General features: G+C 38.6%; 1 long non-coding RNA gene across 1 annotated transcript in view; it reads left to right on the top strand.

Moving 5' to 3' along the window:
* Positions 1–2,401: 2,401 nt before the first annotated feature.
* The window catches only part of LOC117244089, a 34,388-nt gene continuing 11,499 nt past the window's right edge, over positions 2,402–25,290 (top strand). The window contains exons 1-2 of the long non-coding RNA XR_004496515.1: positions 2,402–2,474; positions 20,110–20,180. This is a non-coding gene — a long non-coding RNA (uncharacterized LOC117244089). The remainder of the gene's footprint in view (positions 2,475–20,109; positions 20,181–25,290) is intronic.

The raw sequence follows: 25,290 nt of genomic DNA on the forward strand, positions 1-25,290 counted from the left end.
GCTGTGCTAAAATTATTTTATCCTGTTCCTTATGTTTTCTCGATATTTATCGTATTTTGGTTAGTTTGAATAATTTTGATGTAATCAACTGAAGCAATGTAAAACTTCATGACCAATTCAAATGGCTGGGGAAAACTCTGGAGTTAAATATGTTCCTATTTATTTGTATGGCCATACAAATCTCATATTAGTGTCAAATCTAAGGTAGTCTTTGGGGAAGAGGGAAGACTAGTGTAGCAGCCACATTGTAAGGAAACCTTGGGGCAGGTATTAACTTGTAGCACATAGTACTTGATGTAAAGTGCACGTATCTTCAGAAGTTATTTTAATAGCATTTATGTGTAATTAACAACTTCTTCAATGACAATTCAGGGTGTGAGCTTCACTAATGTTATGTTCTTAACTGCCCTTTGGAGGCAGTTTTTTTCTCCACTAGCTAGGTATGGAATCTAGGGGTTCCAATATCTAACCAGGGTGTCTAAATAAGGTTCCTGAAATTAGGTATTTTGTAGCTCTCATATAGAAACCATAACCACCCTGTCCTTTATAGACATTTCCAAGAAGTCTCATTTTCGCTCCTGTTATCTTAGGACTGCAACATCTCTGAGACTTTATGCAACCCTGCATGGGTCAGATTGACATTTCCAGCCTTGTTTTACAGAGGTGGAGCTGAGTTACTGAGAAGTAAATATTTGCCTGAAATAACCCAGTGGCTCTAGGAAGGGCATTGTCAGCATGTTGAGAGAGGTGATCCTGCCACTCTACGCAGCCCTAGTGAGGCCACACCTGGATTGTCCAGTTCTGGGCTCCTCAGGACAGGAGATACAGAACTCCTGGAGTGGGTCCAAAGGAGGGCTACAGTGATTAAGGGACTGGAACATCTCTCTTATGAGGACAGGCTGAGGGAGCTGGGCCTGTTCAGCTTCAAGAAGAAGCAGCTGAGAGGGAATAAGAGAAGTGTCTGTCCATATCTGAAGGAAGGTGTCAGAGAAGGGCTGGTGAAAGGTCTGTCCGTATCTGGTGGAAGGTGTCAGCAGTGCCCAGCAACAGGACAAAGATGCAACAGGCAGCTCCATGAGACTTTCTATTAACCTTTTTCATAATCATCACCAGGTTTCTTCCCACACATCTGCTCATGTCTCTTCCTCTTATATGTAAATAAAAACAAATACATGAGGCCATTATTAGAAGCCAGCCTTGTCTTCAACCCATATCAGTCCTGATCTTGGTGAGGCTGTTAATTATGAGATGTTGTGGTGCATTTCCCTTTAATGGTTTATTCTGTTGTCCCCTATATCAATGGTTCAGTCCAAGTTGTATCCCAGTTGTCAGTCTACCCTGATACCTGCCCCTTGTTCCCTAATGTTCCCTGCTCCTTGTCTCTCCAGATATCAATCCTCCCTTGTACCAAACTCCTGCCGGGCCCACCCCTCTGGAAATGCCCTAAACCTCAATGGCCCATTGGCCCATGTAACCCACTCTCCTCCCCTTGTCTTCCCCATTGGTTTATGCACTGTGTAACCCCACCCCATGCTCCTCCCCAGTCCTTCCCCTATTGGTTCATGATTTATACCCGCCCCTTGATCCTCGCCCATATATGAGCTGCCATACCATTGTATCTTTTGTCTTTTGTCCCTGGGCCCACCATGGAGGTAAACCTTCTTTGGAACCCGCACAAATGCCTTCTCCTTGTCCTTGCCTCCACCCTGTACCCGATGCTAGAACAGTGCAGTAGAGTATCTGCTCTAAGCCACACCTCAGGTCATCTTGCTCCCCAGGTGTGTCCCACTCCTGGTGTGGCGCAGTGCCAGAGCTAGCTGGGCCCAGCACCGCGTTAACTAGCTGCCTGTGGAGTTTCATAGAGCCAGAGTAATGACTGTTGTACTTTCAGAATGAGATAGTGAATTTCTGATCATTACATATAATAAATTCTGATCTCTTCAAGGTCTTAGACACTGTCAGTTAATCCAAGACATTTCTGTCATCAAAACCAGAATCTGTATCTTCAAAACAAACTTAGCCATTTCCATAGAGCAATTAAGCACGTAAATCTGAGGCTGTAGACAAAATCCATCTTCTTGAGGTAGAACTTGAGAGCACTTGACTATGCATGGCACAGTGTGGCACTGCCCATATTCAAACAACCAGAAACAGCATAAATACAGTCAATGACAAGGCTGATTAAGTTTGACGAAGAATCATCCTATCTGCACTTACGTGACTTTCAACCATCTTCAAGGCCTGGCAGGAAAAGCCAAAGTTTTTCTGCAAATTTTTCTATACATATATCGTACTTTTCCCATTTAGGTAGCAGTAATGTTAGGCTGACATGTCTGTTTACAAACTTCTGTTTTCACTCTCCAAATGACTGTTTTTCTTCTAATTCTTATCTTCCTAACACAGGAATGAGAACCAGAAGGATCTTTTTTCATTGACTGATAGGTCTTATTTTTCTGGAAATCATCATATACAGGGTAAGTCTATATTACATGACAGACAATTCTACTGACTAAGACTTTTTGGCAGTAATTTTTCTTTAGGAAAACTTAGAATACATGAAATTTTGAATATGTCTGAATTATTAGGGAATTCTGACATCCACACACAGGTAGTTTTTCACACAAAACTGTGAAACAGCCTTATGAAACACCTGAAATATAATTCAGTTCTAATATAGGCTGGTGTCTAAAACTAAAGCAGAAAGCCAGGCAGAATATTTATGGCAAAATATTATTTAAAGAAGTTGTACTGTCTTGATAGAGATACCCATGAATGAATTTTTATTTGTCTTTCCATGAGTTAAAACAAAAGAATTCTGAACTGCTTTTCTCTTGTTCTGTGCACACTTTGCATAAAGAAGAGAGAGAGCTATGGACAGTAAGGTCTTCATTATAATCCAGAGCACTGATCCAGAGCACTGATTGCTACAGTCTGTGGTTGTCTTCTCATTTTGCTTGTGCTCACTTGATGATCATGGAGGTTTCACTTTGATGGAAGTTTTCATTTGATCAGGTTTGCACAGTCTGCATTAATATATACAAATACAGATAAAATATATGTCAAATATAGGTTAGTCTTTGATTCACATGACCCTCCTGTCTTAAATTACCCATATATATTCTTATTCAGCATGGCTCTAACCATAATTCCATGTTAAGAGCAATCCTACAAAAAGCAATGGAAAAAATAATAAGAGATATATGGACAGACAGTTGGGAAAAGAAGACTTATGGCCAGATAAAGTGAATCAATAATTAGAAGCAAAGCTCAGCAATTAATTTAACCCCTGCAAATATATGTCTGTAAATTATTAGCTATCCTGTGTTTCTCATGTTAAAAGCAAAAAACTTCTACTGTAACATAACATTCTCCTTATCATCCAGATTTAGTGTTTGCCCAGCCCAAAATAATCCATTTTGTAGGTTTGTATTGGCAATCATTCCTTGTTGGTACTTTGGTTCACCTCAGGAAGACATTATGAAGTCTTTCTTCCGCCTTCTTTTTAGGTCAGGCAAATTCTGAAAAACCGAGTATAAATCTGTGCCATCGCCAAGACTTCTAGTATCTCTCAGTAAGCAATTAAACTTTGTCAGCTGTTGATTGTGTAAACAGAAATGACACAGGCATATGGGAAAAGGTGTATCTTCAAGGGAAGTACACAGGATTTGTAATCATTCAACACAGATCCTGTGTTCTCACTCATCACACCTGCCAATTAAGAAACTTAAAAGTTACTGGCACAGTTGAAGGAGGGAGGAGAGAGAGTACCACAGAAAAGATAATTAATGCAAAAGAGAAGAATTTTTTGTGAGATTTCATAAACCAGTATCACATATAAATTATTGTCATATGTAAGTCTATTCCAAATTGTACAGCTAAATGACAATATAATTTCTTCCCAAGGAAACTGGAATTTCTTATTGAATATTATATATATATATATATATACACACACATATATACAAACATAACATTTTTACATCTGAAGTTATATACAGGACACTGAAACATTTTTGGAATTTGCATGATAGACTTCCCTAAGCTCATGTCTAAATCTAAGCTACACTTAGAGGTTCCTATAATGCATGATTCAGGCACACTAAACTTTTTGATGGGCAATATTATGTTAATATCCATGCAAAGAAGGCAGCTAAAGTGATTTAAATTATTTAAATTAAAACTTAGTTATGTTTAACAGAAAAGACATAATCGTATGTCTAGAAAAGCTGTGGATGCCCCAAGTCTGAAATTGCTTAAAGTCAGGTTGGTTGGGTCTCTGACCAACCTGTTTAATGAAAGCTGTCTCTGTCCATAGCAGAAGGACTGGACCTAGATGATCTTTGAGGTTTCCTCAGACTCAGATCATTCCATGATTCTATGATTCTGATTAAGCACTATCATCACTTACACATTACTAAAAAAATTTAGAGAAAAATCAAAATATTGCATGTTTTAAATGATATCCAAGTTTGTATCACAGCTCAAGTGCAGACGATGTCTGATGTCTTCTGATAATAGGAACATAATTTTTCATCCAAATGTTAGGTGTTGAATTTGGAACTTCCTCTCAACCCTCTTCACCTGCTTGATGATATCCCAATGAAGATGTGCATTTTCTGTTCCATGATTTCATCTTTTCATTAACATAGAACATTCTGTAACAGTAAGTTCTAAATTTAAACCACTTCTGTTTTCCTCTTTCAGATAGTAAAGCCTGGACAAAACCCATACATTTTCCTTGATTTATTTCTTTCAGGTTTTTTGCTTCATACAAACTGTATTTGGGGATTATCTTGCTCTTAATGTCAAGACTAAATTGAACACCCATACTGCCTCATCTACAATGAAAATATTTTTGTCTGTTTTCTCTTTGTTGACTCTGTTCCATGGCCCAGTCCCAAAATCTGGTTTCTTTGTTGTCCTGTTGGAAAGGTGCTTCCTGAAAGTATCAATTATTATCTTTTTTCATCAATAGTAAACTGGCCAGATTTGTTATTTTCCTCTAAGCTAAAAATTTGATAGACAAGCAATGAGAGGTTCTAAAATACAGAAATTCAACAGGAAAACTGAAACTTCATTCAGAATACATAGCTAGAATGTAAAATCCCCAGGTCGCCAACATCTGACTAAATATAAAAGCATAAAAGCTTTGACAAAGATGAAAAAAAGGGATGATTTTAAAACAAAGTATAGTTTTATTGACTCCTAGGAGAGACTGGACAGGGACAGGACAGGACAGGATGGTCCAGTTGGAGGGGTTCCATAGCAATAATTTAGTCCAACTGAGATGCCACTTCAGGGAAGATCAGGACTAATAGTAAAAGCATGTTATTAAGGGCATAGTCCAAATGCCTTTTTAACACTGACAGGCTCCTCTCTAGGAAGCTGGTTCCAGTGTTTTCCCTCCCTTGCTGTAGAGAATTAGAGCCTCCTAATGTTAAGTCTGAACCTCCCCTGATGCAGCTTTGAACCAATCCCACACATCCTGTCACTGGATACCAGAAGAGCTCAGCACATCCCTCACTAGTCTCTTTCCCCAGGAAGCTGTAAAGGGATGGAGATCTCTCAGTCACCTTCTCTTCAAACTAGTCAAAAAAAAAGTTGTCAGCCATTCCATACAGGACACTCCTTCCAGCCCTTTCACCAGCTTTGTTGTTCTCTGGAGATGCATCCAAGGACCTTCACATCCTTCTTAAATGGTGGGGCCCAGAACTCCACCCAGTGCTGAAGGTGAGGCTGCACCAACTCTGAACGCTGTGGGACAATCCCCTCTTTTGAATGAGTGGAGATGCTGCTTTTGGTGATCCCAGGATGGGCTTTGCCCTGCTGGCTGCTGGGGACTGCTGACTCACATACAGCCTGCTGTCACCCAGCACCCCCAGATCCCTTTCTGCTGGGCTGCTCTCCAGCCACTCCTCCCTCAAATTATGCTTGTGCCTGGTGTTAGTCCATACCAGGTACAGAATCTGGCATTTTTTCTTGTAAAGTGGCGTGTCATTAATGATTCCACAATGCTCCAGTCCCTTTGGATCCTTTCACAAGGCTTCCCATTCCTTGAGAGAGTCAACAATACCTCACAGTTTTGTATCATCAGCAAATTTGCTAATTGTGCTTTCAGCTGAGATCATAATAAAAGTATGGAACAGAACTGGCTCTGGAATTGAACCCTGAAGAGCACTGCTGGTCACTAGTCACCATCTGAGTGTACATTGCAACCCCTTAAACCCTGCTCCACAGCCAGTTCCCTACCCAGAGCACCACGTACCTGCCTGATTTACAGCTGGACAGCTTGTGCAGAAGGGTTCTGTGAGGAACAGTATCAAAAGCTTTAGCAAAATCCAGAAAAACTACATCCATTATCTTCATTCACTTAAAGGGTGATCTTATCATAAAAGGATATCAAATGAGTTAGACTTTTTGTTCTCAGCTGTATAGCCAAGAGCTGATTTTGAAATTTGAGTTAATTAAATATAAGGGGTACTGAAAGTATACAACCAGAGTTGTACTTGAGTGCTTCTGGAGTAGGACTACAACCCAAGCTCAGCAGAGAGCTGAAGGCTGTGGTAAATATATGTAGATCACTAGACTAGCAGTTCAGTTTGATTTCTTTTTGTGGTTCCCATGGCAATAATACTACATTACTATCACAATTCAAACAGTGTTATTGGACAGAGTCCAGTGGCACATCTGATTAATGCATGTCTTCTGAACATCATGTATCTTCTATCACATCATGTATCTGAACTTGATGTGATGGAAATGGCAATTCCTCCATTTTTCCTACTGGTTTGATCCACTGGCTAATCAGCCACTGTGATAATACTGTGTCTCATTTCCCAAGTTAACTTGTCTGGTTTCAATTTCCAGTCAGTTAAACTAAAGAGTTGTTAATATCTAATATTTCTTCCCTATGATGGCACTTATCCCCAAGGATCAAGTCATTTCTCATTCATTGCTGCACTAATGGAACCTGGATGGTGACAAAAGGCACTTTAGACTGAAGCGAGGTCATTCTCTGTGGAGTTCAAAGACTTCTGGTCTTCAAACAAAACAAGAAATATCTTTAGGTGGGGGCAGGTGATCTGCAAAAAATATAGAAGTCATTTATGTGACCTGTTGATCAGCACCAAGACTAAGAAGACAATGATAATATAAACTTTCAGAGAGGTTTTAACTCTACCACTTTCTTTCAGAATAAGCCCATTCTTACCTAAATTCAGGAACATTTGTGTGTTTCAGTCAAGACTGAGCCCATCCTTATGTGTTCAGCTCCACAAGTACAAGGACAGATAAGCATCCCTTGCTTCATCCTAGCTGGCAGCACCGCTCATCTCCCGGGAGCAGATCATGGGCATCCTTCTCCCCCTTGTAAATAACTTCTGAGAGCACAAAGAAGCCATTCTCCATAATTAAGACCTAATTCAATACCTGCTGAAATCAATGGAAGTTTTTCCACTGACTTCAGTGTGCTTCCACCTGAGCCCTGAAACCAACAATCATCTGGTGACATTTGTGTTATATTAACCCAGCCTTTAGGAAGTGTATTGAGGTCTTCGACTTATTTCACATAAGCCACCAAGCAGTAATAATTTTCAGACAGTGTCAACCTGACCCAGATTTGAACTGGCAATCTGGAGCTAGAAAACTATAATCCATTACTAGCCCCCATGAACGATCTGGTCAGAATATCTCGAGCAACTTACATGGTACTTAATCACTGAGTAGCTTTCTGAGACTTGAATGGTAAAACACTGAATTTTTCTATGGGGGTACATGTACTTACTTAAATATAATTAGGAATATTTCTCATCAACATAAGTACTAATAAAATTCACTGATTTTCTGTTCACAAGTGTGCAATAAAATAATTATTTTACAGGTTTTGTATTGGAGTGACAATAAATATGAGAAACACAGACCTAGGGTAAAATCCTAACAAAGTTGCCGTGACCCCCTAGTCAGGCACATGGATATTTTTGCAAGAAAATCCAGCACTCCCTGTGGGTGTTTCTTTTGAGTACATCCATGCTTAGTGAGATAGATTCTTTTATAAGGTTTTACAAGGAATTTATTTTGCTTTTGCAAACTTTGCCATCAAGAATTGAGCTTGCTAGTTACACACAAAATATATTAATTTCTCCCACCATCTCATGTTTATATTTCACAGGAAAGAAAAGGGGTGCAGCATTCCTATGTTTTATACTTTAACCACTTGTCTGTATTTAAGTAAAATGAATGTCAAAGGCTACTAGGTTAAGTGATGCAATTCTAAATCCATTTTTCAGATGTATAAGTGACTAAAGGATGGAAGTCAATGAAAAATAAGATCCAGAGGGGGCTTTGTCCATTTTGGACCACAAGTTTGTTCATTAAAGGTTGTCTTTCAGACAAAGAGTATTTAGTCTTGAAATATTAGCAAGAAAGATATTCATATGATTCAATGTATATGCTTTAATATTTTAATAATCTTCCTGGTCTCAAAGCCACACTTCATTTAAGCTATATTTTACAGTAGCAGTCAGGGTCAATTTATAGAAGAAAACTCAATTAATGAAGTGATAGATGTATGAATATAAATGCACCACAAGAAATTCAGACTATAAAATCACAGAAAAGGCCGAATATTTACTGAAGTACTTTATTTAAACTATCTTTTACAAAATTATTTCACTGGTGTTACAATGCCAGTTTAAAATTAAAGACCAATGCTGCTTGACACTCAGAGGGTTTTGCATAGTTTGTGAACAAGTACCTGCATATTTTATTACAAAAAGCTTTTTATAAAGCATGTGAATTTCTGTCTTATATAAAAGAAGAACCTAACATTTGTCCAAGAGCCTATGTTCTTCTTCTTGAGGTCTCCACACTGATGTCACAGTACACTGCATGCGGGTCATATATGAGTATATAAATAAGCTTTTTGCTGTGTCTAACCTACAAAATAGTTCAGGTGCTAATACACTAATCTTTCTATTCATTGTTCTAGGAAAAAGAAAGGAGAGCTAGGAAATAAATCTCTTAATTTACCCCTTTACCACTTTTAAGTTCTCCTTGTGGCTTATCAAAGGTATTTGATACTCATGTGCTTAATTCTGCAAGTACTATTCACAGCACCTTTCTTAATTGGTTTGTTATCCATCTGCTGATGACAGAAAGAGCCACTACGCACCAAGCAATGCAAAATCTGTAGAGAGAAAATAAATTACACTGTAACTAGAACAAAAGATGGCAGAAGAAAACATTTTTGCTGACAAGTTATTCTGCAGGAGTTACTGAAGGAAAGAAGCAGCCCCAAATTCAGATGGAGTCAGCCTCTGACTTTGGTGGCAGAAAGGTAACAACTTAGTGTTAGACCACAAATACCTGCCCTGAAGAGAAAAAAAGTATTTCTGTGTGAGAAAAGATTTAAAAACATCTTGGCCTCAAAAATAGGCCATCACTAGAATGTTTATCTGCTTCCTGGTCAGACCTTGTTTTTAATAATATTTGAAATTACATACAGTCATGGTGAAATTATCTAGTGACCAAATAAAATATCCATACATTGGGATACAGTGAAAAAGAAGAAAACATATACTACTAGATAAATACTGAACTGAAAATTATGCTTCAATATTCTAAGAGGGCCACGAGGCTCTCATAGATTGCTAATATGCTTCAATTAACATTTTTGTGTTTAATTCTGTGATAAGATTTAGTAAGATATTACACAGCATCCCTTTAAATTACAGCTTTAAAAATCTTTTGAAAGGCAAGAGAGGGAGAAAAGTAGTATCCTCCTCTTCTTAAGGTTTCTCATTGTTCTAGGAGATGCATAGAAATTGCAATGCAGCCTTGGAGAAGAACCAAGTTATTTTTCACTATCACTTGCTGTAGTATTTGTTTTATCTCCATTTTTATTATAAAAGCAAGAATAATGCACCTTTAATGTAAGGCAAGGATAAGAATTATTCAAAAGTAGAACACTTGTATTCCACAGATCAGCAAATGCTTTACAAATAATAATGAATTATGTCTTGCATCCCTACTGATTGTTGTTTTCTGCAAAGAGGCAGAACAACCTGGGATGTCTCACTAAAGGTCACCTCACCCACCCACTGGCATTTCAAGCCAATGCCCTAGCTAGAAATAAAGGCCCTAGATAACCTGATTCCCAGTTATATATGCTAAATACTAGGCAAAATTCTTCCAGGAGATTAGAAAGCAAGGGAGAGCCATGAGTTTAGCAGAAATGTCACCTGCTAAGGCCTGACTTCTGTGGCTTGCTGTGTCAGTCAGAGTCACACCCCTGAAGCTACACCACCTGGACCTGCAGCCTGGAAGACAGCAGCACAGCTACTCATTGGTGTGCTTTGGTAAAGGAAGACAGCTTTGCCATTTTGGTACCAATCATGACTTTGCTCTTGTAGCTCTCTTTACATGCAAAACACCTTTTTTGATTGTGGTGGGTTGACCTTGGCTAGCCTCCTGGTACCCATCAAGCTACTCTATCCTTCCACTCAACAAGCTCAGCTTCATTCATAACTCTCCTATATCCTCCACCAAGGAAGGATGGGGAATGAGAGCTGTGGTCAGTTCATAACACTCACCTCTGAGGTCCTTCTTTCTTGGGGTCCATCCCACAGGAGGCAGTTTTTCATGGACATCTCCAAAATGGGTCCTTATCATTGGCTGCAGTTCTTCAAGAACTGTTCCAGTGTGGGTGGTTTCCATTGAGTGCAATCTTTCAGGAATGGATTGCCCCAGTGTAGGCTCCCCATGGGCCACAGATTCTGACAGGTAACCTGCTGCTGTGTGAGCTCCTCCTCACAAGCTGTAGTACCTGCCAAGAGCCTACTCCAGCACAGGCTCTCCATGGGCTGTGGCTTCTCTTAGGGCACAGCCATCTGCTCTAGCATGGGGTCTTCCAAGAGCCACAGGTGGGTATCTGTTTCACCACAGACTTCCCATGGGCTGTCTGTAAAGGCCCCTTTTCATGAATAACTCCTGAACTTCTTCAATTGCTGTCAGCTGTTAGGACTTTTTTCTCCTTCAGATACCTCAACCCACAAATGAAAGCCAGGTGTGAAGAATGTTCTGTATCTTTTTTTTTAAGATGCTGTATTCACATCAGTAACTCCTGTTACTGTCTAAACAAATACATGGAATCATGCAGGACAGGCTTTGACCTGCCAGAATTAAGCATACAATAGAGCAGTTCAACATATATCTGTACAAGGCACTGCCAACAGTCCCATTTCAGAATCATCCAGATACAAACCAGTTCATAAAACATATATGTTTTTATATGAGTTCCTAAACATCAAAGCATCAGATGTGTTCTAAAATCACATTGTTTCAGTGGCAATTAACCAAGTTAACTTTTTTTTGCCATCTTGAGATCTGCAGAGTGCTCATTTTGAACCCACTTAACTATTCTTCATGGGTTTTCTTCTCAAGCTTTGACTCTTGAGCTACTGTGCATACTTACCACCATGAAAACCTAGATTGATCTGAACTACATTTCACTTTTGACACTGACAGTGACATTATTCTATTGCAATAAAAAACCCAAACTCAAATACAAATAAAAAAAAAAAAACAGAAAAAAAAAACCACAGCCGAAAAGGAAAGGAGGGGAGAGAGAGAACAAAGGCTGTCTGAAAAACTCATGATGCCAGTCTTTGCAAGCTGTCAGATATAAGTCTGAACAATTTACACAAATGTCAATGGAGTTCATTGATTCTGAATTCTGGTACAGGGATCTCTATGTCTCTTAAACAGCTCAGTTTTCCTCTGAAATAAAGCTGAGGTGGTGTGTCGGGACAGAACTCAAAACTGGACTGGAGAGCAGACACTAGTCCTGCACAACTCACTGCAGATACTACTGAACAAGAAAGCAGGATACCTGAGCAAAGCCAGAAGGACTGGGCTGTGGTGGGATTCTAAATGGGTCACTGTAAGCTGCATTCTGCATCCACATCTCATGTTTGCAAGTGAGGGAGAAGGCTGAAAAATTGGAAAAGTTTTTGATTAGAGGTTAGATGATCACAGTGGCCCTCTCTGGCTTTAATCTTTGACTCTATGAATAAACAATGAGAGTATTTAGAGTGCAGAGGGAAACAGGGAAACCTTACCAGCAGGTGCTCAGTTGGGTTCCCAATAATATTCACTGCTGGATACCCTTGCTGGTCGGGGTCCACTGTTAATTGGATGGTGCTGAGAACACAAGGCTGGGTGAGAAATGATCACATTTCCCTGGGAAGCCTGTGGAGGTCTATCACCCATTGCAACTGGGGCACCAGAAAACTTTCAGCAAAGTTGGCAGCCAGAGTTCTCTGTTGACAGCCTCTGTGTTTGGAAAGATTGGTTGAGATGGGAAAGTGGGTTTTTTTGGGTCTGAGGGAAGAAGGTGAATGGTACTTCAGGGAAAACTGTGAGAAATTTATTTTGCTTCTGATGTTTATTATGCTTGTGGATGCAGTATATGCTCCAATTTATTATGATGCACATAAAATTAAACAAACTGCATAGCTATACAATTATTAGGCAAAGGTCATTTCACTGGGGATGACTTTTAGGATCTCTGAACACTGAAATGTAAACCCACTTAAGTGTTCACTTATTTTCACAATGATCTCTGTTCTTGGTGAACTGAAAAAAATCATTTCTATAAAGGCACAGCTCTCTTGCAAATCCAGTCTTTGCACTGGAATCACAGTAGTGGTGAAAGAAATTTGCAGTGAGAGGGAAAGCTGTTTCTTTCAAAACGTTGCCTCCATTTGCATGTACTTTTAAAAGTATTGTACAGTATATCTTTAAGTAGATAGTATTGGTATGGGATTTCCCCATGTAATTTACTTGTTAAAGACTGATATTATATAGGAAAAGTAAAGGACAAAGAAGAGGGTTGAAACAAAAATTGAGTCTATTAAATATCTTTTTGGCGTAAGACTGCAGCCAGATTGACTCTCTGAGCAGCTAATTTTCAAAAAAGCCTCCTGCAATATTGGCCTAAGCATCCTCTGAACTAGGCTATGTACAATATGTAGAGAAAGAGCAGCATCTGCTTAGTTTTCATATCATCCTTCATCAAAATAATTTAAAAAGCTATTCCCCAGGATTAAAGGGTTTATTACAAATAACAGTATTAATGAACAAGATACAGTTTGATTCTGTCATCATCATTTCAACAAAAGTACCTACCCAAATGAGGTGAAACACTTCCCTTTGATTCTATCCAAGCCTTTTCTTAATGCCATATTAACTGCTTTATCTTGGATTTTACATGTCACACTAGCTGAGGTTTAACTTTCACAGCTAAGCATTATAATGCCTTTGTGAGCTTGTCTATAAACAAATGACTGGGCACCTTCAGTTTTTAAGGTCAACTTTATGATTGATGAGCATGAAAATCCTCCCAGAAAATGTGCTATCCAATTTCGGAACCGAACATTAAAGGATGACTCTACAAGGTGCTAATGGAAGAGGAGCAGAAGTTACACTGCCATCACAATATTGCTGGCTGCCTTTGTCACAGAATTATTTTCCTTTAACTGACCTACTCAGTCATAACTGTGTGAAAATGAGGCAGATCCAGTATAGCACAAATTTCAGTAGCTTTAGCTTGAGGATTACCCATGCCTGTTTCCCACAAATGTGTTGAATTTCAGGTTTGAGTTTTATTAAGCAATACATCACTTTTAAGTTCCAATTTATTAAGAAGTAATACATCAAAATATAATAAAATAAAGTTGGAACTAACAACTCAGCTCCTTACTGCAGGGGATACTTGATTTTATATATATGTAATCATAGGTAGAGTTAGTCAACTCTGCCAAAAACACCAGTGTATTGAAATTGCAACTTTTCACAGAAGTTCAGATGAAACTTTCATTGAGAAAAGTTTCTTTGCTCCAGTACAGAATTTCTGATCAGAATGAGAGTGAGAGAGGCAGATAGACAGGGACAGACAGACAGGAAATAGCCACAGAAATTGAAGTCCCCTTAAAAAACCCACATCAAGAGTTGGTTCTCTTGCAGTCCAGGTTCCTCACTGGAGCACTCCAATCACATCCTCTCTCTCATCTTCAAAAAGTTGTAGCTTTGTCTTGTGAAATAAGTAAAGTTTTGAAGTTTCACCAAACTGCAAGGTTATTTCCAGCTCTCTGAATGGGAGTTGAATCCTATTGTTTCTATAGCATTTTGTAAAGAAAGCATTGTAAAATGAAGAGACATGATACCAGCAAGGAGTTCAACTAAAAATAGTTTCATGTATGCAATTAGGTAATCAGTTATTAAAATAGTTATTAAAATAGTTGTCAGATAATGATCTATCACAGCCATACATTCTTCAATACATGCCTCACTCTTGTGCCCAGTTTTCTATGAAGAGAGGTGTTATAATTCTTATGCTTGTTATCTGGCCAACATTAATTTATACACAAAACATTAGCTAATTAAAAAGAAAACTCATATTATTAAGATGTGTTATTCCTGTGACAGATAACAGAATTTAAGCAAAATTATTCTTTTTATTCATTAGGCTACATCTAGAAAATTCATAGCAGATTTCTGAATTCATGTCTTCATAAAAATTGCATTCTTCATTACAAGTTTTAATTATTTTAATATAAAGCTTAATTCTATACTTTAATACAAGGCAATTAAAAAAAGATAATTTTTCCTTTTCAAACTTACTGGGAGTTTGCTGCTAATAGAACAATAGAAGCTTGGAGAAGAGAGGCAAGCAGAAACCTGCCATTTCCTATCTGAAGCTTACAATGGAAATTGACCCTCTGTGCTGGATAACTGCTAACAAATTGTATTACTGAGCAAGTACAGTTTCTTAAAATGAAAAAATACAAAAAAGATAAAAAAGAAAAAAAGAAAACTAATACCATATTGACACAAAAACCCCCTTCTCGTTGATTTACATTATCTACTGGTACATCACTATCACTGCCCTTCACCATACAATTAGTAAATTATGACTTACGTTATCATTAAAAATTACTGAGCTGAAAGGGACCCATCATGATTGAGTCCAGCTTCTTACAGAAAAGGACAAGGCATATCAAGGGAATGCAGAAATTCAGTTTGACCAGAAAACTGTGAGAGGTAGGGGGTAGGACTGAGAGTATGGATGGCAGCAATTATTTTTCTTTTCCTATTCCTTCAAATTAAACCAGTTAATAAAATAGCTCTAACTGCAGAAACTCATCTCTGCATTGAAGACCTGATGTTCATAGTGTGTCTCAGGCATGCCTCTAACTTCTCCCTCCTTGCTCTACCAAATTTATGACTGGGCTTAATATACCCATCTAGATAGAAACAATGATTCTCTTTTATCCTGTTGACATTGTGAAGACAGACAGTCTTAACTTGTTTCTTTGCCTTGAATAATTAACATTGCTGGTACAATTTCCAAAACCATCTTTCAAAACAAAACTATATTTTCTATGCTGGTGCAATTACTAGCCATCAATGAAGAATCTATAGGAAAACTATATAAAATATTTAGATTTGAATTAAAATTGAAAGAGTAGGCTAGGTACATAGTTAGGCTTCTGCTTCAATAATTTATTATAATTGCAATAATGTAACAGGGGAGCTGCTATGGCAAGCATAGCTGTAGAATTACTGCTGGAAAGTAAGAAGGGCTTATGTAATAAATATGTTTCTTAAATACAAATGAAGCAAAAGAAATTGTTAGTGTTATTTATAGTTTCATTTCAAGCCATGAGACCGAAATCAGATGATGCAACTGAAAGATGGTGACTGTGCTTCCTTTCAGAGAAATGTCGTATATCTCATGATTTTAGGCAGGGCCTCTGCTTGCAGAGGAAATCCACCTGCAGCTCTGTGACACTGCCCAGAATGTTCCCTCCGTCCCTGCACCACAGCAGAGACACCCACACATCCCTAGAGCTGCAGACAGAGCCGTGGGCAAGAACTGTGGCTGCCTCCCTCCTCCTGCAGGGATCTGCCACTGAAGGAACAGAGATCATCCAGGGAAGCAAGGGGAAAGATGGGATGAACAGAGCAGGTGTGAAAAGACAGTCAGTGAAACAAAACAGAAAACAGAGCTTAGCTCTTTTATTTAGCTTAAAAAAAGAACAAAAACAAGTGCAAAGTTGAATTACCTTTCTCTTTTCTCCAGCACAGACAAAACATCAGGCAGAAAACTGTTCTGGGATGATACAAAATTTCTGCGAAAACAAAACATGAAAGGTCACTCAGCTCTGAATGTGTCTTCACTGAAAAAGCTCTGATTTTTGTCTCATGCGATGAATCCATGCTAGTTGTCTTGAGGTAAAAGCATAACACTGGTACAGTAATGTAGTTTTACATACAAACAGTGTCCAAATCCCACACGGAGCTGTGGTATAACTAAATTCTCCCTGAGATCGTCCTCAGGTGGCATCACATTGAAGCAGCACACCAATCACAAGGATAAAATGCATTACACAAGGATTTGGGGAAAGGCTGTACTTAGGCTGCATTTGGCATCAAATTCATCAAAATCCACTTGCCTGCTCTGGAGGAAGGAGTGAGGACTTGAAGAGGGGCACCATCAGTTGTCAGCAGCCAGTGAATTTAGTGTTCAATGAGATACACAGCACTGAAGACTGGCTCATCTTTATCCAGACTCTCACTTCCATCACCAGAGTAACTACTGAAATGAAAGGATATTTTTGAAACAAAGTAAAATAGCTTCTAGAGCAAAAAGCCATCATCAGCTCCTTCTTAGTCTGAAGTGTGGTGATGGGATGTTATGAAGAACAAATCCCAAAAGAAAAGTCTGTAGACCTTGACAGGGGCAAGAAAAAAAACTCTCTCAAGCATCCTGGATTCAGCCAGGCTTGAGGTGACTGTGAGACAGCATCAGTACAGAGATTAAGCTGGGAAGATGGAGTGTTAGTTTTCCTTTTGCAGGTCATACTCAGAATTTCTGTTTGGGACTGAAAAAGTACTTGACTCAACTGGCTTTAAAATCACAGAATCATTTAGGTTAGAAAAGTCCTCAGAGATCGTCGTGTCCAATCAGTAACCCAGCACTGCCAAATCCATCACTAAACCATGTTCCTGAATGTCACATCTACATGTCTTTAAAGTATCTCTGAGGACAGTAACCCCCCCACTTCCCTGGGCAGACTGTTTTGGTACTTAACAAAGCTTCCAGTGAAAAAAACTTTCTAGTGTCCATCTGAAATCTCCCCTGGTGCAACTTGAAGCCCTTTCCCGTTCCTTGTTCTGTTACGTTGGAGAGGAGACCAACCCTTACCTTGCTACAGCCACCTTTCAGGTGGTTGGAGAGTGATCAGGTCCCTGCAGAGCCTCCTCTTCTCCAGACTAAAGAATTCCAGCTGACCCAGCTGCTCCTCAAGATTTGGGTTCCAGACTCTTCTAAGGAAATAAATTTTACCTGGTTTGTATGTCTTAGTGCCACCTCCCCTCAGTAACGTGTGAATTGTTTTGCCTGTAAAGCCACCTCTAACATGTTAGAGGCATCAAGGATGTAAATTCCTCCAAACATCACAGAAGCACACAGCCAGGTGGAGAAGAGAGACACAAGTCTGTGTCCCCACAACAGGGGCTGGCAGGAGCTCAGGTGTCTTTTGGACACCAAAGCAGTCAGTCTGTTTTTGACTCTCAGGAGCTCTCAGGAGTGTTCCAGCCACAGCAAAGATATCCAACAAGGCAAAACCAAACAGAGCACCATGGAAAACCAGGCTACATGTTTTTTGCTATTCCTAAAGTGTGGCTGTTTTCCCTGGAAAGTTCTTTGAAGCCTTAGAGCTGGCAGTCCTCCTGTCATGGAAATCTAATAAAAACACCTTGCAAATTCTATAGGCCATAATAATTTATTTTCTCCAGCTGGTTGTTCCAGATCCGGAATTAAAATTAAATGCACACATTTCAAAATTTCACATTAGCTAAGTCTAATCTCTACGTATTTACACAAAACATCATGAGTTCCACAGACCCAAGGGTTGCATACTCTATAAACTTAGTAGTAGTAATTATTTATGTTAAGAAGATATCTTCACGGCCAGAAGGACTAGAAATAACAGGTTCAGTTCAAAACATTTTAGTTTCTAATGAACAGATTCATGACCATAAAGTAAAAAAAAAATAAAAGCACAAATACATAAATAAAAATTCTTACAGTTTCAGAGATTAGTTTAAATGACATTACACTGAAATCTATAATTATCCCAGAACTTCAGTAGTGGTTCTCACAGCACAAGTAATAGTGATTATATTTTAAAGTACTATACTTCTTCCAAAATATAGCTTAAGCAAGAAATTTGACATGAAAATACAAGTTTATAGAATCTTACCTGGACCTATTGAGGGCAAGCAATAGAAAAGAACAGCTAGATATTTTTTCTATTACTACTTTATATGGAATTATGCAAGAACAATTTCACTAAATTATCATAATTAAGCAATAGAGATTGTACTTTTGTTTCAGCAATAAATATTTTCACATTTCCATTTGCACCACTAAGTAGCTCAAGAAATATTTACAATCTTTGCACTATGCCATGTAAAAGCTGTAATAAGAATAAAACAAATTGCTGGGGTCACTTCTTAGAGCAGTAAAACCTAAAAATATTATTAAATATAAAACACAGTTTTTAGTAGCACCCACAGAAATCTGAAACAGTTTTGAAATGTCAGACTGGGTTTTGGGTACCTAATTTGCACAATTTTAATGAGATGTGAACTGTCAGCTTTACATTTTAAAATGCACACTTACTAAACAGATATCTCAGCTCTACACATACAAAAATGATTATTATAAAACAATATATATATTGGAAACTGCCAATAATCCTGAGTCTATGTTGTGCATTATCTGTACATAAAACTCGAATTAAAAAAAAAAAATTAAATCATTCAGAAATATTTATTTATTTTACTGATAAAAATATAAAAATAAAAATACTTCACTGACAAAAATTGTTATCCTTCTTGTTTTTAACTATTTTTGGATTTTCTTTTTCGCTGAAGTAGATGATGGTTTCCTGTTTTTGGTTGGCATCATTAGTGTAATGTAAAGACTGGAGCATAGGTATTCCTCTTAAGAGATTAATCCTTTCCACCTGATTTTCTAAGGCATATGTTCTAGTAATTATGGTTTTCCTCCTGAAAATATACTTGCTCACTTAGCAACAGTTTATTATTATTATTAAATATCTTTCAAAAAGCAGTTTAGTTATTTGTGGTCTCTTATATTTTCCAATTTGCCTTTTTTCTTCACTGTTCACCTTAAAAACTGGTAGAAAGTGTTACTTCTTTTTACTCAATTGGTCAAGCAAAATATGCAGATGTCGAGGAGAAACAGCTGAAAATAAAATTGGGCACTTGTTTTTCTGTAAATTCCATGCCTATAGAAATTCTACACTTATTTCACAACAAAATTAATGCCAAAATAGAAGAGGTTTTCCTTGACTTACAGATTCAGGTCTTTTGAGCCAATCCCTTGCCAAAAGTTCCCCTTTCTCATTTTTTTTTTCTCAAGACCACACTGCAAGAGCTCTTTCTCTATGTCCCTGTTGTGCTTAGCTGTCTCCCTGTCTCACACACTGCTAGTTTCAGATAAATTCCTCATCTCTGCATTTTTTACAAAATCTTCAAAGAAAATTTGGACTCATTATCCAAATTTCTGTGTGGGTAATGGTTTCCCGTTGTTCACCAAAAGAGCTTTTAATTTTTCCTTGATCTACTCTAAATAAAAGCTGGTTTTCAAAAGATAGTTCAATACATCTGCATCATCACTCTTTCTCCCCTAATATTAATTTTATCCTTTGCCTTCATACCAACTTACCTTGTGGCATCATAAGAAAGAAAGCAGATTTCCACATGACACAAATTAAATATGGATATAATTACATGTTATACATATAATTTTTACATCAGGGCAATTTTACCTCAACCCAAATTGGTTTTGTGGCTGTCCAAGCCTGCCTCACTGATTCCTACCCAATTTGCTTTCAACCACCCAGGATGGGCATCTTTCACTGAGCCCCTGAGGAATGTCTGTTGTTGCTGAGAATTCTGCTGACTGAGACAGGTCTTACTCATTTTGTTCTAATGGAAAATTCATCTCTGTCACAGGAGTATCCTGCCATCAGTCTGTGCCAAGAACTCACATCGACATCAATGGGAGTTTGGAGTGCATTGTGCAGGTAGGGTATAATCATCATTATTTATTAAACACTAATGGAGTCCCAGGCCTGGATCATTAAAAGTTACAGTTGAGATGCAGTCTCTATAAGACTGGTTATTCTTTAGGAGTGGTGATATTTTCTTTTATTCTCTGTTTCTTTGCTGTGTTTCCACAATATTTATCATGAGAAGCCGGTGGTTATTTGCTTCAACAATTAGTCTAAGTGTGACAGTGAACTACTGAAACTATTTGGAAAACCATCTAGAAAAAGTGTATTATAATGATTCTCCTAGAAGATGACCTGCATTGAAGTCAGGGTCTAGTTAATCTTTGATAGTGATCAAAATGTGTAATTTGTCCTGTAATTTGTAAATCTCTCATACTCACCTCTCCTAGGATTATGCTGTGTTCTGAACACCCCACCAAAGTCTTCAAAGATAACCAGGCTAAATGAGGGATCCAACATTTATTTTATTAATTGCATAAAATTTATCTACCTCACCATCTTGTGTAAACAGTGATTTTTTTTTATTCTCGCTGTTTCCTTTCATTTAAAAACCAAACAAGTCTGTGAAGCTCCTGATCTAGTCTCAGTTTTCTGTGCTTCACTTTACCTGCCTTTGTGATCACAGAACTTGACTAAGGCAAAGACAGCAGCTCATGGAATTATTTCAACGACTGTTTAGTCCAGAAATTAGTCTCCTGAAGCACCAAGCTGTTGCACTCTTAGCACATTGCATTTGATCCAGCCAGATCTATTTTTTCTTGTTCTGTTATTAATGAACAAAACAGACCTAAAGCCTTATTTTGTGCTATTGATCACATTTTGCCCCACAAATCACTCCTCCTGCACAATCCTTCAGCTGCCTCCTGCGAGGAATTCAGCAAGTACAGAGTGAATTTCTAATCAGCTGCGACTGTTCAGCACTAGGGCTGGCAATTATGCTCCCAGTGCCTGTATCTGCAAGTGTTATACATTTGTATTTGCTTCTTGCTGAGATCACACAGTTGGGAAAGCAATCATGCTCCATTACTCCTGGGTTTGACTCTTGGCCCATATGGCTGCTTGAGGATGGTCTTTCAGTGCTTTGCTTCATTTATAGCTAACATGGTTAATGACTCTGCTTTCTGCAAGTCCTGAGCTGCTTTTTGTCAGTGGGGAAAGCTTCCCCTCTCTCACATTGCAGATTTCTGTTCTACCTAATGACAACTGGACAAACACTCTTTTTTTGGGATGTGAGGAAAGGAAAGATGAAGCAAGTGGTTGCCCTTTTACTACCAGCAATTTTATCTGGGAATGGATTATATGAGAGTTTTCAGTCTTGCTCCAGGGAGTACCACTGTCCTAGGATTGCTTTACTTAAGGTCACAAATGATTTATCACCAGCTGCTGATTCAAGTTAAATTACAGTACCCCTGCTGATGGATCTTTCTGCTGCCTTCAGTACAGTAGATCTTGGAACTTTGTGGAACCGTTTGAAGCAATTGCTTAGATTATGAAGCACCATCCCCGATCGGTATCGTTCAGAATTGATGGTGTATTATCAGGTTGTAACTTGGCAATTGTGGATCAAGTTCTGCCTCACTGGTCACATTGCTCCTCAGAATATAATATCTTATAATCCTCTCTTTTTATTTGCTACAGATGTGGATGGAATTCTCTAGCAGCACAATATTAATTTTTACTGTAACACAACATATAGATGTATTTGTCTTTTACAGTTTAGCTTCTTGCTGCAGTTTGGACCACATCTGTTTGTTTTACCAAAGCATGATCTTGGATAGTCACAAATGGTGTGAAACCAAACTGAGATAAAATATAATTGCTTTTGGCAAATCCTATCTGTCTAGTAGGTGGTTCTTTCTAGGCAATTGAAACTATCTATGCATATCTAAAGTATGCATCTGGAGCTGGTCAGAACATTTTCATTAAATGAAGTCTCATCAAAATATGCTGCTTTGTCAGAGCCAAAAATTTTGCAGAAAACATGTCTGTTTACGTAAAGCTTTAATCAGGGAGGTACTCAAGATTCAAGGCTATTGGTCATTTCTGACTGCAAAAGCAGAGAAGCATGCAGTCTGTTTGAAATTCCAAGATTTTTCATCTCAAACCAATTATTTCTAAAAAACATTCAGGAGGTTCTACTTGTGTTCCCATGCCAACTGAAGACAATGCTGACACCACAAAAGCTGCCACGAAGCAATTACCACCCTCTGAAAGGGATGCTCACAAAAGCTGTACCTGCATCATCCCTTCAGCTGCACAGAGCACCATGTGTAGGTTATGGTGAGTTCAGAAGCTGAAGGACTGGGGTGGCATGGGGCTCTGTCATGGTAATCAGTAGTTCACTTCACCACTGGTCCTTCACTGCTTGAGAAGTTGTAATCAACATAAACAACTGCTTTGTGATAAGAGATTCCAGGAAAAAAAGAACACTTCCACCTCTGAAAAAAAAAAAATCAATTCCTAGCCAGAGAAAAGATAAAAATTCAAAATCTAATGTTTTCCAGAAATTAATATATGGAGGGAAATTAGGTAATCAATCAACATGCATTATTATTTAAATATTTGCAGCATGTTTTTGCTATTCCAGGAGGTTTTAATGCTTTAATTAAAATTTTAAACTTGTGGAGATAAGCTTTTCAATGTGAGAAATATTCATATAAAATTATTAATCTCTCAAAATCTTGACAAACTACAATATGCCTTCCCTTAGCATTTACTCTTACAGATCTTTCTGTTTCCTAATCCAAAGGGTAAACCCAGCTGAATTCTGTCAAAGTACTAGACACTTGTATCCAGAAGAGAGGTCTAGTCATGGCTCATTTACCAAGCCCTGGTCAAATGGACTTCTCAGAGATGTTTTGTTTTCCATCACAGAGCCCAGCTGGGTGATCCAAAGACACATCACCCTCCCCCAGGTTCTACAGCCCCAAGCAGGGACCTCGTAAATCCATGTGCTGGGGCCAGGCAGTGCCGGGTGCTGGGGCTGCGCAGCTCTGCATCACTTCAGGAGCTGCAGCTCCGCATCTACAAACACAGCTCCCTCTGTTCCAGTAGATCTTCAGGTCAAGTACTCACCTTCAAGCAGAGGGGGATGTCTGCTTCTCATTCCTTTAGAAAGGTCAGGGAGTGCTTTTAGCAAGACTTCTTGAAGATCAGCCAGACAACAAGAGACGTGTGCAGCAGACACACACAGGTGGACATGCTCGCAGTTTGAATGGCAGAGCCGACTCCAGGCTTGCCCAGGCCAGTGCACGCCCTTCACACAGGGACATACAGGTGGCCCTGCTACCCTCACACTCGGTCTGTTCCCTGCAGGCAGCTGAGGTGTTTTCTTTGTGAGACAGAAGGGCAGGAAAACCCAGTCAGCCCCATCCTGCTTCTTCCCTGGTTTGGGTAGAAAGCGTGTAGGTGATCGCTTTATTGTAAATGGCTCAGTAATAAAAATATCCATAAATAATATTAAATCACGTAAATAATTGACATTTAAGGTGTGCCACACAAAGCACAGCAACAGTCTGCTTGGACAAACAGCTCTCAATTAGTTGGTAAAGCAAAAATTGCAGAGGCATGGAAAAATGTTTTATCTTTACATGCATGCTACCTCTGCACCCCTGCTGATGGCCACCAAATGCATAAATCTGCTTTGCATTAGCCACAGTCAGCAGGGTCAACTGGTTGTTACAAGCTGGAAATACATTGCCAATATTATAAAAAGGTGCATTAACACCAGCAGTCTTCCACACACAGTTTGATGTTTAGTATTGGTGGATTTCAATGACTATTTTGATTCCAGACAATTGGAGTTACCCAGTTTGTGCACAGACCTGTAAGCATTTTCTTACATGTCAGAGCAGGCAATATATTGCTCATGATCCTGGGGACTTTCAGGACATCTTTAGTGCCAAATATACACATATCAAATATTGACACCCTCACTTTTCAAACCAAGGGTGGTGAGGCATTAGGACTGGTTTCTCAGAGAAGCTGTGGATGTCCCAACCATGGGAGTATTCAAGGCCAGACTGGATGAGACTTTGAGCAACCAGGTCTAGTGAAAGGTGTCCCTGCCCATGGCAGGAGCATTGGAACTGGATGATTTTTAAGGTTCTTTCTATAGTAAGCACTGGAAGGACAAAAACCTTGCAAAGTATCTTCTTGATTAGCTCACTGGAAGAAACAGTATGTCACTCTTCGGACATCTTCCCTTATATTTTCTCAAACCCTTCAAATTCATAGCTTTCTGTTTCAGACTCTGAGATGGCACTCTTGCTCACTAAGTCTAGCATGATAGCACAGTTCAACACTACTATTAACAGCACTGATTTAACTGTTACAGAAAAATAATATATTTTTCTTTTACATCAAGTGGTCCTTTCTGCCCTCTGTCTTCACTATTTGTTGCCTTGCTCTAGTTTTACACTCTGTTGTGTATTTATTATTGCACTGCCTAAAGCACTGCAAAGAGAGAAATATTCCCACTTCTAATGCTTCATCATTACAAAGTTTCCTGTTGAAATAAGTAGACAGAATTTTTCACAAGCATTTAACATTGACAGTATCTTTGGAATCATAGTTTGAAAAATAATAATCCTAGATATGTAGTTATGGGCATGAAGTGATCAAATCTGCTTTTTGCCTTTTGTCTTGCATCTTGATACTCCAGTTGGGCTCTGCCAATAGTGACCTGACTTGCTTATTTATACAAATTACTTTTTATAAGTTTCTCAAAGCCATTTACAAAGGCATCAGGCATTGTCATGGTCTCTGCAGATGTGGAAAAAGGCTAGTAAGAGCTGATTTTGTTGCACAGTGATCTGAGTATGAGACACCAGCACTACTTCCAGTCCAGTACTTTAACAACTTTTGATCTTAATTTGTAAAAGACCTTCCCAGTATTTGGGTATGTCAAAAAAATAGAAATCAATGACACTTTACTCAGTCTGAGAAAAATATAACCAGTGTGTTTTTTGGGGGCTGGGTGGGCATAGTAATTTTCTCAAAAATAGTAACTCTTCAAATGCTCAGTGGAAATAAAGTCCACACAGGATGTGGGAAATTATTAAAAGCCCTGTGTACAATTAAGACTTACATTATAACCATAGCTGTTCCTCTGAATAAAATT

Source organism: Parus major, chromosome 3 (assembly GCF_001522545.3).
Source record: "Parus major isolate Abel chromosome 3, Parus_major1.1, whole genome shotgun sequence".
Lineage (NCBI taxonomy): Eukaryota > Metazoa > Chordata > Aves > Passeriformes > Paridae > Parus > Parus major.